The sequence below is a fragment of the Morone saxatilis genome, unplaced genomic scaffold (genome assembly GCF_004916995.1).
Source record: "Morone saxatilis isolate NCDOM2014 unplaced genomic scaffold, NCSU_SB_2.0 Contig23, whole genome shotgun sequence".
Taxonomy (NCBI): Eukaryota; Metazoa; Chordata; class Actinopteri; family Moronidae; genus Morone; species Morone saxatilis.
Genome location: NW_023339796.1, coordinates 17,382,195 through 17,396,516, shown reverse-complemented (window position 1 = coordinate 17,396,516; position 14,322 = coordinate 17,382,195).

The window sequence follows — 14,322 nt, the reverse complement described above, 5'->3', positions numbered from 1 at the left end:
ATGTTTTGTATTTGCAAACCACACTGAGTTTGTTTGTGAATCGTTGGGCGTGAGTAAAACACGTTTTGTGTGTGTGTGTGTGTGTGAGGTTTTGGCATGAAAACTGGCTATCAGGAAATAATCAATATTTCAGCATTCACTCTTGTGCAACATGAAATAGACCAGCATGTATATTTAAAAGAATTTATTTATGTAATCTAACTTAATGTACCAAACTTAAGACCAAAAGGAGTGTGTCCAGGTGTGTGTATGTGAGAGGGAGAGCACATGTATGATTGTGTGCGCACATCGGGGACCTGCCAGAAGGAACTTGTACGTTTCTTTGATCTGCCTCTGTGTTCATGATCACACTTGCTTGTCAGAAACCAAGAAATCAAGTGGGAAAATGAGTTTTCTATCTGCGTGTGTGCTCATGTTTAAGGCCAATTCATAGTATAGTAGTATGTGATTCATGTAGGATAATAAAGCCAGGTTAGAAAGGAACACAGTTAGTTTGCATACTACGCCTATCCTAGGTATCACAAGAATAAACCCCAGTGAGAAACAAATCAATGCATGTAGCCTACACTGACAAGAGTTAAGCGGTTCTGTGCTTCGCCGTGTTACGCTATGCTATCTGTATTATGCCCAGTCCATGAAGGGAGGAGGGGAGGGGTTTTGGTATGCTGCTTTTGTAGCTGGTGATGCCATCATAGCTTTGATGGGCCAGCTGGAAACAGTTGTGGTTCCATTGTTAAAAACAGACTTTGCTTTGCAGTGTCTACATACAGGTCGGAGGAAACTGGTCCCTCCTCTGTACTCTTTGCAGGGTTAGCAACTTGACGCTAAGTTTGTGGCTCCCTGTAAAATCAGCTGGCAGACTCTGTGTGTGCTGCTGGCACTAACTAAACCTGTCTATTCTGGGTTAGCAGTGTCTCACCACCAGGAATCATTGTGTAGGCTCTGGGGTTGCTACGGTAATTTTTCATCTTGTCGGCCCACCTATCTAATAGTAAAGCGGCTTCTGAACCTTCAGTTTTCACACCAGTGATATTAGTCCTTCACAGAGATATTTGTTTGATGTCAGCACTACATACTCTCTTTTTGTTTTGTTTTGTGAAGCATCTAGAAAAATCCAGGACTTGCAAGGACTTTATCAGAAAGGACGAGGTGTCATGCCCTTCCCCTTGAACCAGTTTAAGACTAACATTTTTTAATTCAGTGTTTTGATTTAAGTGTTGTATTCACAAGTATTCACAGTAAAATTCTTTCACCTTGCTCTGTTGCTGTCACCTCTGCTGAAAAAACACACTATGTCAACAATGTCACTGTCTGTAAAAAATCTATGATTAACAATTATAATATTAAATGTCCCCTAAACCAAGGTTGTTCCAATCAGATGAGCTTATGTAGTAGCCACGGGACAGTAAATATATTAGGTCAATATACTGAGTCAGATGTAACACCTAATGCAATACATTTTGCTGAGAGTGCATAAAAACTTGTTAGCAATCGAACTGGTCTAAACAGTGGTTATAATAGTTAGCTTTAAGTAATAGATCAACAGTTTTTGGTTTGTCCCTACTGGGCCACTGTAGATACATGGCGGTTCAACATGACGGCCTCCACGGGAGGCGGTCCGCGGTGCCTGTAGATAAAAATGTCTTCTAAGGTAATGGAACAATTCTTATTTTCAGCTAATTATAAACTACTGAAAACATATTAATAATAGCTTCCATTTCTGCCAATAGATCCTCCTAAATGTCTGCCAGTATCCACTTATATATAATAGTGTTCGAAAGCATCCACTTCAAGATCAATAAAAAAAGGAACTCATTTGTAACAGGAGAGCTGGTTGATGAAGGGGCACTTGAGTGGGTTATGTCTGAAAAAGGTTGGGAACCACTTCCCTAAACCATAGAAAATGATGTGTTCAGAGAGATTTGGACCCACTCACACTTCATCTTAGGTCATTGTTATCCCCAGCCAGGTTCAGCAAATTTCCCCTGACCAAAGTCTGCCTAAAACCTGCGACAGGAGTTTAAAATTACCCAATAAATTCAACTGTCTATTTGGAGACCTTTGCAGGACCAGGCTGTCAATTCAAAAGAAGCTTTCTACCCTGCTATGATTGCACACATACACACACCCACACTCATACACACAGTGTGTTATAAATGTAAATGTAATAGGACCACTTCCATCTGCTCTGTTCCCTGCCCTGCTAAATCATTATTCTTCTGAATATAACTGAATGAAGAAATATTTCTGAATGAAGAAATCTCTCACTTTGAGAAGTAAAGAACAGCTCCTTACTTCTCCGATGGTTTCCTTTTCACTGCTTTGTGGCTTCTGTCTCTTTCTTATTTCTTTTTGTAAAACTTTTGATAGTAAGTAACTTTTAAATTGTTGCTGTGTTAAAAAGGCTTTTCCTCCATTTCTCTTTCTGGACACATGAGTGTGTATTGAGAACACTGTTACCCTTGAGCAAGGCTGGCCTTGGGTGCTGCAAAATGACCACCCACTGTTAGGATTGATCAAATGCAGAGGTACCCACAGAGACTGATAAAGTTTTATTCTGATTTATGATGATTATTGTGAGCTTTTTGCAATAACAATCAGGATTCCTTAAAAATAAACCAGATAAGAGATATTCTGACATTTTAGGAAATACACCTATTTGCTTTCTTGCCGAGAGTTAGATTAAAAGATCGATATCATGTCAATAAGCTCAATGAAGCTACTGTCAGCAACTAGTTAGTGTAGCGTTGTATGAAGACTGGAAACTGGGGGAAACAGCTAACCTGGTGGTCTACCCCACAGATTTTTGGTTCTGTCCTCATATCCACCTACAAGCAGCACAACTTCATACATAGTTTAAACAAACACAATATATTTTATTTATTTCCTCCTCTAGTCTCACTCCAGTCTTAATTGGAGTCTTATTTTCAAACTATAACTATACCTTTAAAATGGTTAACTTGTTTCTTCCATGTAGACATCTAACACAGATTTCCAAAAAGATATTCAATGCATGTGCATGACATAGACATCAGACGGGGTAAATATTGACAGCAGTGACAGCATGTGCAGAGGGATGAAAAGAAAACATCATTACGCATTAACATTAAAACAACTAAACAAGCACTACACACAGTCTGTATTTGTAAAATTCAAACATATGGATACATTAAGAAAAAATGGCATACGCTCTAATTGCAGAGACTTTCTTGTGGAAATGATCTGACTAAACATTTTAAGCCTGCAGAGTCATATTTCACCAATTCACGTAAAATATGCCAATCTCTGTTCAAATGTGCTCTGGGTTGGGAAGTGTTACGGTAACCAGGTTATTGCGGTGCATGTAAATGCATTTTCAGATTTCTTGCCCTAACCGGATTTCTCCCAATAACATGATTTAATGTGTGCATGTAAATGTAGTCATTAACTCCAGAGTTACTTTACATATCTAACATGTCTATTGTTGTTTTGATATTTCAAGCAACTGCAGTATAATTTAAAATTAGCCACAAAAGGATTATAAAAAGTAAAAAAAATTTTTCAGGTCATTACTATATATTTTTTGGCATTGTTGTTAAAAAAGAAACAAGTATGACAAGACAAGACATTTCCTCTTCTTCATAACAATGCTGGGTTCTCTCACACATGCATGAACACGCACACACAAACACACACACGAGCACGAAAGATTAACATGTAGGCGTGTGAATTTTATGACCATCTGCTACACCATTTCATGGGGATATAAAAAGTGACAGCAACTCTCATACATATAAACATGTCCTCATCAGGTATTCCTCCGATGCAGGATTATGTGTTAACTTTTCAGACCCTGAGGTAAATTCCACCTTTGCCGTCTCCGTTAGTGATTTCGCCCATATAATGTTAATTTAGTTACTGTGCTGACATTAACTCCAGTGCTGCTGTGATTTGTCACAGGGTGGAGAGCCAAAACTAAACTTCAAATGCTCTGATGCAACCCTCCCATATGTCAAATCAGTCCACTCACCAAGTTCCCCTTCTTTTGACCCACTTTTCCCAATAGTTACTTGATGTCTTTTGAATAATGACATTGAAGTGATGGATGCAGCCATCAGTCACACACTAACATTCAAGTAGGCCACTGCCCACATAAACCCTGCCTTCATCAATCGCCTCGTGTTGCCATTTTATGCCAAACACAGATTGAAAATTGTAATCCAAATGACATCACAACTTGGGGACAGTGATGGGAAATGTGTGCGTATTGGGATCATACTTGTCGCTATTTATCACTTATTGGTCAGGTTTAAGCGAGGTGAAGGGCAGCCACTTTCTGCTGGAGGTGCACTACTGACTTGACTGATCAGCACTGAAGGTGCTGTGATGGATGTGGACAAAAAAAACAAGGTCTCGTGCCATGTATTCTCAGTGACACTCCACAGTGTTACAGTGTGTGGTCATGTTGACATGGTGGCAGGTAAAGCCACTCACAAATGACAAATGACAAATGATGCGGTGAAATTGAAGGGCAAAACTGCCATTACTCATTGTGTTAATTTAACAGTTTGACACGGATATCCATCAGCTTCTCATGCAGTGAAATCTGTGACATGGATTACAATATTTTAATCAGTTTCAGTTAGTACAAACAGGTTAACAAAGGGAAAGGTAAGCAAGTCACGATCAGTAAAACATAAAGAAGTCCACCCTAACAATTCAGCTCCCATGGGATCAACTGTTATGATTTTGAAAAAAGCTACAATATAATAATAATGATGTGTTGCATTTTTTCCCATAACCATAATGCAGTTGTGAAAAAGCATAGTCTCCCCATGTTTTAGGTAGCTTCAGAGATGTTATGTGATGGGCAGAATGGGCAAAGAGCTCTGGACTGTGAATTCAGGATTAACAAGCATATTTGATTTACACAGGCTGAATCTGTATGCTAGTAATTATACAAAGACCATATGATGGGTTGCAGCAGTAAAACTCGTTGTCTCTCCCTCTTTCTTTCTGTCTGAGTCATGCGTGTTAAAAACAGTTATGTCACAGCTACAATGAACTGTTTGATTAATGATTTATACAATCTGCCCATGCTAGTGCAGAAATGTTATGGGCCTGTTAAAAGTGTTGTCTGTCAAAGCACGGATGAAGCCTGAACCCTGATGCCTTCGCACTGAATCAGTCTTGAAGCCTGGCTCCCTGCTGCTCACAGACCCTGTTCACACCAAAGTGGGTGATCTGCTCACATGACTCCAGACAGCTAGAGAGTTGTAGTGTGAATGCAAGTGCACCCATGTAGGACTGCCAGGTCAACTGGTTTTTATGCTGTTTAAATTGTTTTATGCTGATGTTTTAAGGTCTCTTATGTTCATATTATTGTTTTTTGTTGTCATTTCTCTAGACTCTAAGTACTTAGAGGACCTTGCTTAAGAAATGCTCTTTCATAGCGTATTAAAGAAAAAACATTTCCACTGCATGTACTTACACACATCAAAATAATTTCAAGGCTTACGCAGGTGACATTTCTTTAAAAGGAATGCTTCGACGTGTTTGGAAATGCACTTGTTCACTCTCTTGCCGAGAGTTAGAGAACACTAATATTACTCTTATGTGCGTAAACTAAATATAATTCAATTCAAAGTGCATTTAAGTGTATAATGTCAAACTATTTCTTTAAATAATGTAGATTCAAAAATGCTGTAAGTGTGCAGTTGTCACTAATTTGGACATTGGATACGTACGAACATTTAATATTAGGAAAAAACGTTTGATTATCATTTTATCACCTAATTACTAAGCAAGTATTGATTATTACACATTCTAAATTAGCCACATTCTCTATTTGTGATGTCCACTGATTCAATTAATTCAATAATTGTATTTGAAATCACACTATGTGTATGATCTGTAATACTATGAAACAATTGAAAACTGACAGCAGTTAAAAGTAGGGGAAATGTTTTAGTTTTCGCAGAACCTTTTAGTTCTTTTCAGTCAGTATTGGTTTGCTAAATCTTCTCTAGAAAGGAGCGGTTTGCGCTTTTGCTAAAAGTTTTACTACATGTTTTGCTTTAAACTTTTGTTTGTCATTTTGATGCAAACCAGAGATCAATTTGGGCAAATAGGAAATCTGATTATGATTGGAAAACATGATCCAATTCTCTGTTGGAGCTTCAATCTGAATTTTATAAAACAGATGTATCTTCACATTCGGAAAGATGTAATTTCTTCTGGTATTCTGTTAGATAATTTTTAGATTGAGTTTTCCTATTATTTATTCATTTTTCTACAATACAGCTAAGAAACAACAATGGACTGTCAGATTTTTTTTTTTTTTTTTTACCAGATTTCCTGGCGACCGCACGACATGGTCACAGTTGGTTAAAGACAGAACTGTGTCATCCAGGCAAACATTTTTAATGAGAGACAAACCAAGACGTGGTTGAGAGGTGACTGAATACTGCCTGTCTGCTGATGTGAAGCATAAAGGTTATTGTAACATCTGTGTTCATCTGTGGATGTATGTGTGTGGAGGTGTGAGGTGTCTTAATTTACAACAAAAACTGCTGTGGGGATTCCAAATTTAAAATTCCTTTGCCCGTAGATGACCAAAAAAATCATCCAAAAATGAAATGAAATAAATATCAGCAGGCTATTTTGTCATTTGCACCTGCTGGTTTTCTCTGTTCGAGGGAAAATGTGGTGTCTACGGGAGACACAGTTGCTGAAGATTTGACAAGTGTGACATTTACAAATAAATCTCTGGGGGCTGTGAGAAAGCACAGTCGCATTTTCTTTCCTGACAAACTTTGATGAAAGCCAAGAAGACACAATTGATCTTCTCCCGCTGCGTGTCTTGGCGTTTGTGTCGACATCTGTTTTCTGTTTCGGTTTCCATCTTGTCACTTTGTGTCTCATGTAATGCTCACCTTCAGGCTGGTGGACTGATCTGTGTCCATGTAAAGCCTTTACGTCCAGTCTGCCAAAGCAGCAGAGAACAAGGTCTTTATTATTTGTGCTCTTTCCAGACCATGTCTCACCAGATGGCTCCCTCTTCATTATAACAGGAGCTCTGTCACCATTGTTCCAGATCTTTTTCTATCTATTGTAATCACATGGATTAGATGCAGTACAGTTTTCATTAAGCTTTTGTTTTACATGTTGCAACCCTTTAATGCTCCACTATTCTGGTATATATTTGTTCAAAATCATATGTTTTGTACTCTGATGTGTGCACGCATTACAATGTGCTATTGCTGAGAGCAGTTACTTCCTATGAGAGGAAATTCATGATTTTCTTGCAAAATGAATGCAATGAAACCCAGTGGGTTATGGGTAGCCTAGTGGGTTATCAATAATAGAAAAAGTAAAACAACATTCACACCGATCATTGAGAAGCCAATCTCATAAAAAAAAAAAAAAACACTTTCAACGCCAGAAGAGCATTGGAGCCCCCCAGGACTTGTTTCTGAGGATATACAGATTGTCCGTTAAAAAACAAGCTTGGCAGAGTGGCTGCTGTGACTTGCAGCACGCTTTTACCCAGTAATTTCTTCAAAAAGCTTTTTTTTTCACATGTGGAGTCATGTGGCTCCTTGGCTGAGTTTACCGTGATAATGACAGCGGTGGAGAGGGACTTGAAATAGCTGGTAAATGATAAGTAATGCATCAAATTCATCAATTCAGGAGCTGAAAAAAAAGTGAAATTACATATCAAGAGATGCAAAGAAGCAATTTTGTCAATGTAAGTATAATTTACACAGAGCAGATGAGGCCTTATTGACATGCTATGATTACATACATACATGAAATGAAACGTCCATCAAGCATCTGTGTCCAGTTTAACCTGCATGAGCACAAGCGGCATTCAGTGCAGTGATCAGGAAACTGCAGAACATTTTATGTATTTCAAACATGGGATCGGATTCATTACAGATATTTTTACTTTATTTTGACAGGCTTCCTCTCCAGCAATCTGTCACTCCAGACAGAAACCGTACTGCCATCTTCCTCGCAGCAGGGACTGTGGAGAAAGATGCGATCACGTGACCATGTCCCCATGCCTACTGCCATCTGGAGACACTGTCAAATGCATACTGTCTTCAGTGATTAGAGACAGATCTGTGGCCAAACAGCCATATTCCGATTTTTTTATTGTACCAGGTTGGCCATGATGTTCGTCCGGATGTTCAGAGTTCATGTAGAGGAGCAACCTTGACCCAATCTGCCAGCCACAGTCCCCATGAGCTCAAAACGTTCACCTTTCCTGCCATGCTGTCAGCTCAGGGTACAAAATAAGGCAGAACAAGATTTAAAAAAAAGATGAAATATTCAAGGTGACCTTCTCATAGTTGAATTGTTTTGTTTTTGTAGGTTTTATTATTTTATTTTCATTAAAGGACCTTAATGTCAAAGCGCACTCACATGAGGCACAACTAATCATGGCTTACCCATAAAAGTGAATGCTCTTTTTTGTGTGTATGGAATGTGCAGCAGCAGGAAGGATGGAAACACAATTTACACACAAGCCCTGCTTTCACCAAGCAGTCCAGTTCAGTTCGTTACACATTGGATTATTCTTGCATTTCCATTGTCAAAAGTTGTGGATGGTACCAACAGAACGACTCTGTGAGGTGCCTAGCACACTGAACCAGGACAGTGAGGTGGAGACTGCAGACCACTGAGAGAATTGGAGCAACCAGAGTCGTCTTGTCGTCTGTGCTATGATGTTGGATTTCCCACTCTCTCCTATTTCTTTTAGCAGTCTTTTGTCTTTCTGCCTACAGCCTTTTCTCAAACAAAGAACTTGTGTCCTTGTTGTAGGCTAATAGACAACCACATACGTGTGTACATTGTGAAGAGTGAGTTAGAGAGAGCAAGAAGCCATTGAGAGTCTGAGCAGCAGAAAAATGACAGTGAATGGAGCAGAGCAGAGGAAAAGGTTACTGGTAAGCCAATAAGTTAATCTGGCAGTAAATGTGTGTAGTTTACTGTGTGTCATTTAATAAATGATGTAGCTCCTTATGACCAAGAAAAGCGCGAATTGTCGTCCATAGCAGGAAACTATCACACACATTCTCGTATTACAGATAAACAGTACACTAAAATATATGTCTTTAAAGATTTTAAGTGATAAATAGGCAATGCAGTAACAGAATCTTCATTCATATTTGATCAGCACTGCCTAGTTTGACAGTTTTGTGCGCTAAACTCACTAAAATTGACAATCACAAGGTAGCCACACCTTAAAGTATTCCTGCTTTATCGTCTATTTTACTTTAAACAGGACCATAATTTACAAAATTAACATCATGCTGTATGGAAAAAGACTTGAAACTAGCAATTGAGACCACAAGCTTTTCAGAGAACTATTTACTGAGGTAATAAATCATGTGAGAAGGAGGGCCATTTTATCGTAAGACTCCATACTATCTGACTTGCAGCCAATGGAGCTGCCCCCTACTGGCCATTAGAAAGAATCCATGTTTAAGGCATGGAAGCTCTGTCTACTAATTGTATACTGACAATTGGCTTTACTCCTCCCCTCTGCATCTTGTCATCATTCTCGCTGTGTTAATGGACAATTGTTAGCTACCTAGCCAAACTGTTACTGCGACTAAACTGTTAAATTCTACAAGCTATTCTTCTTCTGGCTTTTTTAAGCAGTCACTAAACATCTTCAGGTGCATTACCTGTGGACTGGAGGAGGGCGACCCTGATTTAGATTTTTTAAAATGGGAGTTTTTTTCACCAGTGCATTGCTCTGCTTCCTGCCGCAATTCTTGTCTGCTTTTCCAAACTCGACCTCCGTCTACTGCAGGAAATACTTCGATTGTGGATAAATACTTGGATATATACAAACCAACTTCAAAAAACCAAAACTATCCCTTAAAAAAGCCCTCACCAAAGACTCAAACACATGACAGTTGTTGAATTGATGAACAGCTTGCCACATTTTTCGTTATTCTGTAGCCTGTGTTGTCCAATACACCTCAATACAGTTCTTTAAAAACGATGCATAATGTAATTACCCAAAGAAGACATTTAACATATAAAAATAAAAATGTAAAAATAAATAATACTACAACAAATATCATTGCAATTCCAACACTGTAACCCTGCTTCCTCATTTTTCTACAATTTTTACCCGTCAAAATATTGGTGTTTCTGTGTCATAATATTAATATTCTCTGTTTATATACATACTCAGTTATTTAAAATAATACAGTTTAATTTGTTTTAAGTCTCTCTTACACACAAAATTGCTTGTACTTCTATATTTGTCTTGGTATAGGTGCCCAGTAAGTCATTTATTGATAGTATAAATAAGTACACTGTAATTTGTGGGCTGTAAACTTACTCATTACCTGAAAGTCTACTCTTGTAATTGATTACCTTTCTTTAATATTTTTCCTGATGTTGCAGTGTTGTTGTATAACATATTCTACATGTTGTGTGCCAGAAACTTGCACAATCACAGCTACAGTAGAAAAAAGGAAAAATGGCTGTTTACAGTCCCACAGATTTGATACAGAAACAAACTAAGTCTAAAGTAGATTGATCATTCCAGCTGTGTTAGCATCATTTAAAAACAGCATGCTCCTGAAGTAAACATGATCATCGCAGCTCCAGTCTGAAGGAGTTAACAAGGATAAGAATTACAGCTCAGGTGTTCTGCCTATGAGAGCGCAGTTGGAGATAATGAGGATGTCTCATATAGAGGGAGTGTGTGGATAACAGAGTTGAAATCAACACATGCTATATCATTAATCTTCCCAGAAGCACCACCAGGGAAATGCAAACATATAAAACAAATTATGAAGTGGCATCTACTCATCTAAAGCCTTCGAGAACTATTGACAGAACAAATGTCTATAAATAGAGAAAGGTTAAGGTTCAGGTGCACTCAGCTTGGTCTCTCTCTGTGCCAGACCTGCATTCAGCCCTGAGGCTCAGATGTTTGAGTCTGAATCAGGGCAAATTATGATAAGCCTGGGGCTAATTCTGTACATGCAGATTTTTCGCTTTCATTGTGGTTTTATACTGTGGTTTTTATAGAATGAGAGAAAGTGTGTGCTGAAGATAGGGGGATTTCAGTTCCTCTCAATAGTTGTTCATTTTTATTATCAGGGCTTAATTTTAGGTGGCCATCTGCACAGCCCTAATTAGCCCCTTCATTTTATCTTGTCAAAGGAAGACACCGATTGAGTCATCTTGGGTCAAAAGGATTTTTAATGCATTCAAATGCTGTGAATATGTTGTTTAGGTCCAGGTATTAACAGCAGAAAGTTGCTACACAGGACAACTAAGAACAACATCTATCTACAGAAAAGCCTGATGTACATGATTTCCCAAGGCATGGTTTCCCTGTTCTAGCTGCACCATGCCATTTGATTATAGCTTATCTATCCTGCACAACATTGCAAAATCAAATTGGATTGGGTTGGTTTTTATTGTTTGCGCGGAGTCCACCTGCTACACAAAACAAACTACAGTATGATTTGGCATAGACATATGATTCCTTTCCCAGATGATTGAGTGAACATCTGACTCTCTGTATTTCAGCAGCTCCAACTTTAGGAATCTTTTAACATGATAAGCCTTGCAGCTCTGGGAAGAACTGTTTCATCTAAAGTCTTTCCTATAAAGGAAAAAAATAATAAAAGAATATTGAGCTTTTTTGCATCTGTATTTCTGTATTTCTTCTTTGTATTAAGATTTACTTGCTATGGCATCACTACTATGGCTGCAAGAGTTCAACATATTGCAACACATCCAAAAATACACTGCAAATAGAAACACTGCAAACCGGTACAAAACAACAAGAATTCAGCGTGAAAGTTCAGTCGTGTCCCTGGGAATGAATTGAGCTTGACAAAGCAATCACAGCTCAAGTTCCACTTTGCAGCTTTTTCCTGAGCTTTCAAGCATATCACATGATCTTTATCAGTGTGTGTAGTTTGTTTTGTTGTATCTGGGGGATGTATCTGCAAGATCAGTACCTCCATAACAACTGAGCAAACTCCATCAGCTAAAGAAAACCATATGATTCGGGTGAAAGGTCCAGAAAAGGGTGGTTTGTTTTGTCAAAACACAAGAAAATAGGGGACAGTAAAAACCAAGGAACATGCTTGGAAATCTGCTACTCTGCAATAATGTTGGAAAGGGAGATGACAGAGTTTATTTTTGTTTAATAAGGTGATTGCATGATTCAGATTTCTATTTTATTTAAGCAGGTAGTCTCATTGAGATCAAGATCTATTTTGCAGTACAGCAGGGCAAATCAAGTCATCAGAAACAATCAAACACATCTTTAAAAATGTTGAAAATGAAAAGTTTAAATGTATTGGATGAGACGTTCAAGTTTCCACCTAAGGTACTGGACAGCAGTCTTTCCAAGTTCAGTCTTTACTTGTGGGGTATCATTAGTTAGTTAGTAGTTCTGTCTTGTTGTGTATGACTTGTGTGAGTCTCTGGGATGAGTATTATATCATATATTATTATCAGATATCAGGATAAGAAAGATCTATGCTCCGCAATAAGTTGCTCCCATCATCTGACACTCCTATCATTTCATGTTTCTCAGATCTGTTCAAATAAAAGTACTATCCGAATAAATGATCATTTTAATACATGAAATGAAAACAAGTTGCAATATGAACAAGAACAAACACAGCAAGGATAAATCTGGAACACTGATATTGTATAATTACTTTGATGCTCGCAACCTGGCCACTCTCATGTGTACGAGCCTCCCATGTAAGCCTAGCTAGAAGACTTTTCCTCAAGGATGCTTAGGGCTGAAAAGTTTTTGTACTTTTCACCAAAAACTAGCAAGTAACAATTAATACACATTTGTTCTCTCGCTCAGTTGACAAATCCTTAGTAACACCCAACCAATGAATACAATTAGACAAATGACCACTGCATACCTGTCAAGTTACCGTGACTTCCATCTGTGGTCAGTGATTCTAATTTGCGAGCCACCCCCACGACACAACAACAAAAAAGACATGTGTTGTCAAAGTGGTGGAGACCTTTCATGTTACTCAGTTGTTTTTTTTATACAACAAATTTGTAAAATTTTTTATACTTGCTAGAGTTTTCATTGAACTCGCTTGTCTGCTGAGCATAATATTTTAGGATTGTCAAATAAACGTATCTAATTAATATCCCAACCACTGTCATCAGACTGTCAGGCTGGGTGCCACATTACCCCCTGAGACCCCTCACCCGCTCACCATGCATTATAAGTTCTGAGACCAGCCCCCTTAAACAGATGAGATGTTTGTTCCTGTGAACCCACCAGGAGCCGCCACCGCTTACTGCAGTAGTGAAGAGGCAAAATAATGACATGTCATCTGATAATGGCTGCATTGCGGGCGAACTAGCCCTTTTAATGGATTTATAATTAATGCTTGTGTGTTGGCCGATGCCACTGATGGCTGCGGAGAGGCAGGATAATGTTCTGGAACTACAAAGTCATTTTAGATCAGTGTGGATCAAGCCGAGGCCACAGAATCAGAGATAAGAGGTGCATTTTTATTCCATGAGAGGTGCTGGGCCAGCAGCTGCAGCCCAAAGAGCTTTCTGTCCCTCTTCTCTTTCCCCTTCATCTCTTATCCCCCTCAGTCGGGGCATTGGAGGCCAATGACTCTCCAGAATATTTGCCACTTTATGGACTGAGGGTCATCATTGTTCATGTTTACGGGGTCAGGGATTTATACCTGGACAACACAGTCACGTAACTGGTCAGCGACTGGTTGAAAATTTTCATTCAATAAACATCTATATCCAGATTTGTTACAAGCAGAAGCAGATAAGGGAGTTTGTGTATTGAGGTCTGAGGTTGTATTCTGGGCTTTCCCCCCTCAAAAGGGTCTTTTTTAATGAGCGGAGATAAAAGGCACAGGCAATGAAAGAGACGTTTTTTTTGTGGCCATCTGGTGTCCTGTGGTACAGTATACTGTACGAAGACAGACTCGAGAGGCTGGCTGATTCTTTGATATTGTTGAGACTTATTTCAACTGCTGTTGAGCATATTTAAATCAAGGTTAACTAGAACAGTGGTTCCCAAAGAGGGTGCCAGTGGTGCCTTGAGGAACAGCCACAAGTGCCACAATATTTGTCCTATTATTGTTCAGTCATTGGGCGTTTTTGAGAAGGTTTCACCATATTACTATTAGGTTACTATTACACCACGTTTTTTCAACAACAAAAACCACAGTCTATAATCTGTCAACTTGTTGGGACCCATTAGAATTATACAATACAGTTGTACTCTATAGGTTACAGTTTATTATAGCGTGCATAATAATGGTAGCAATATTTTCCTGT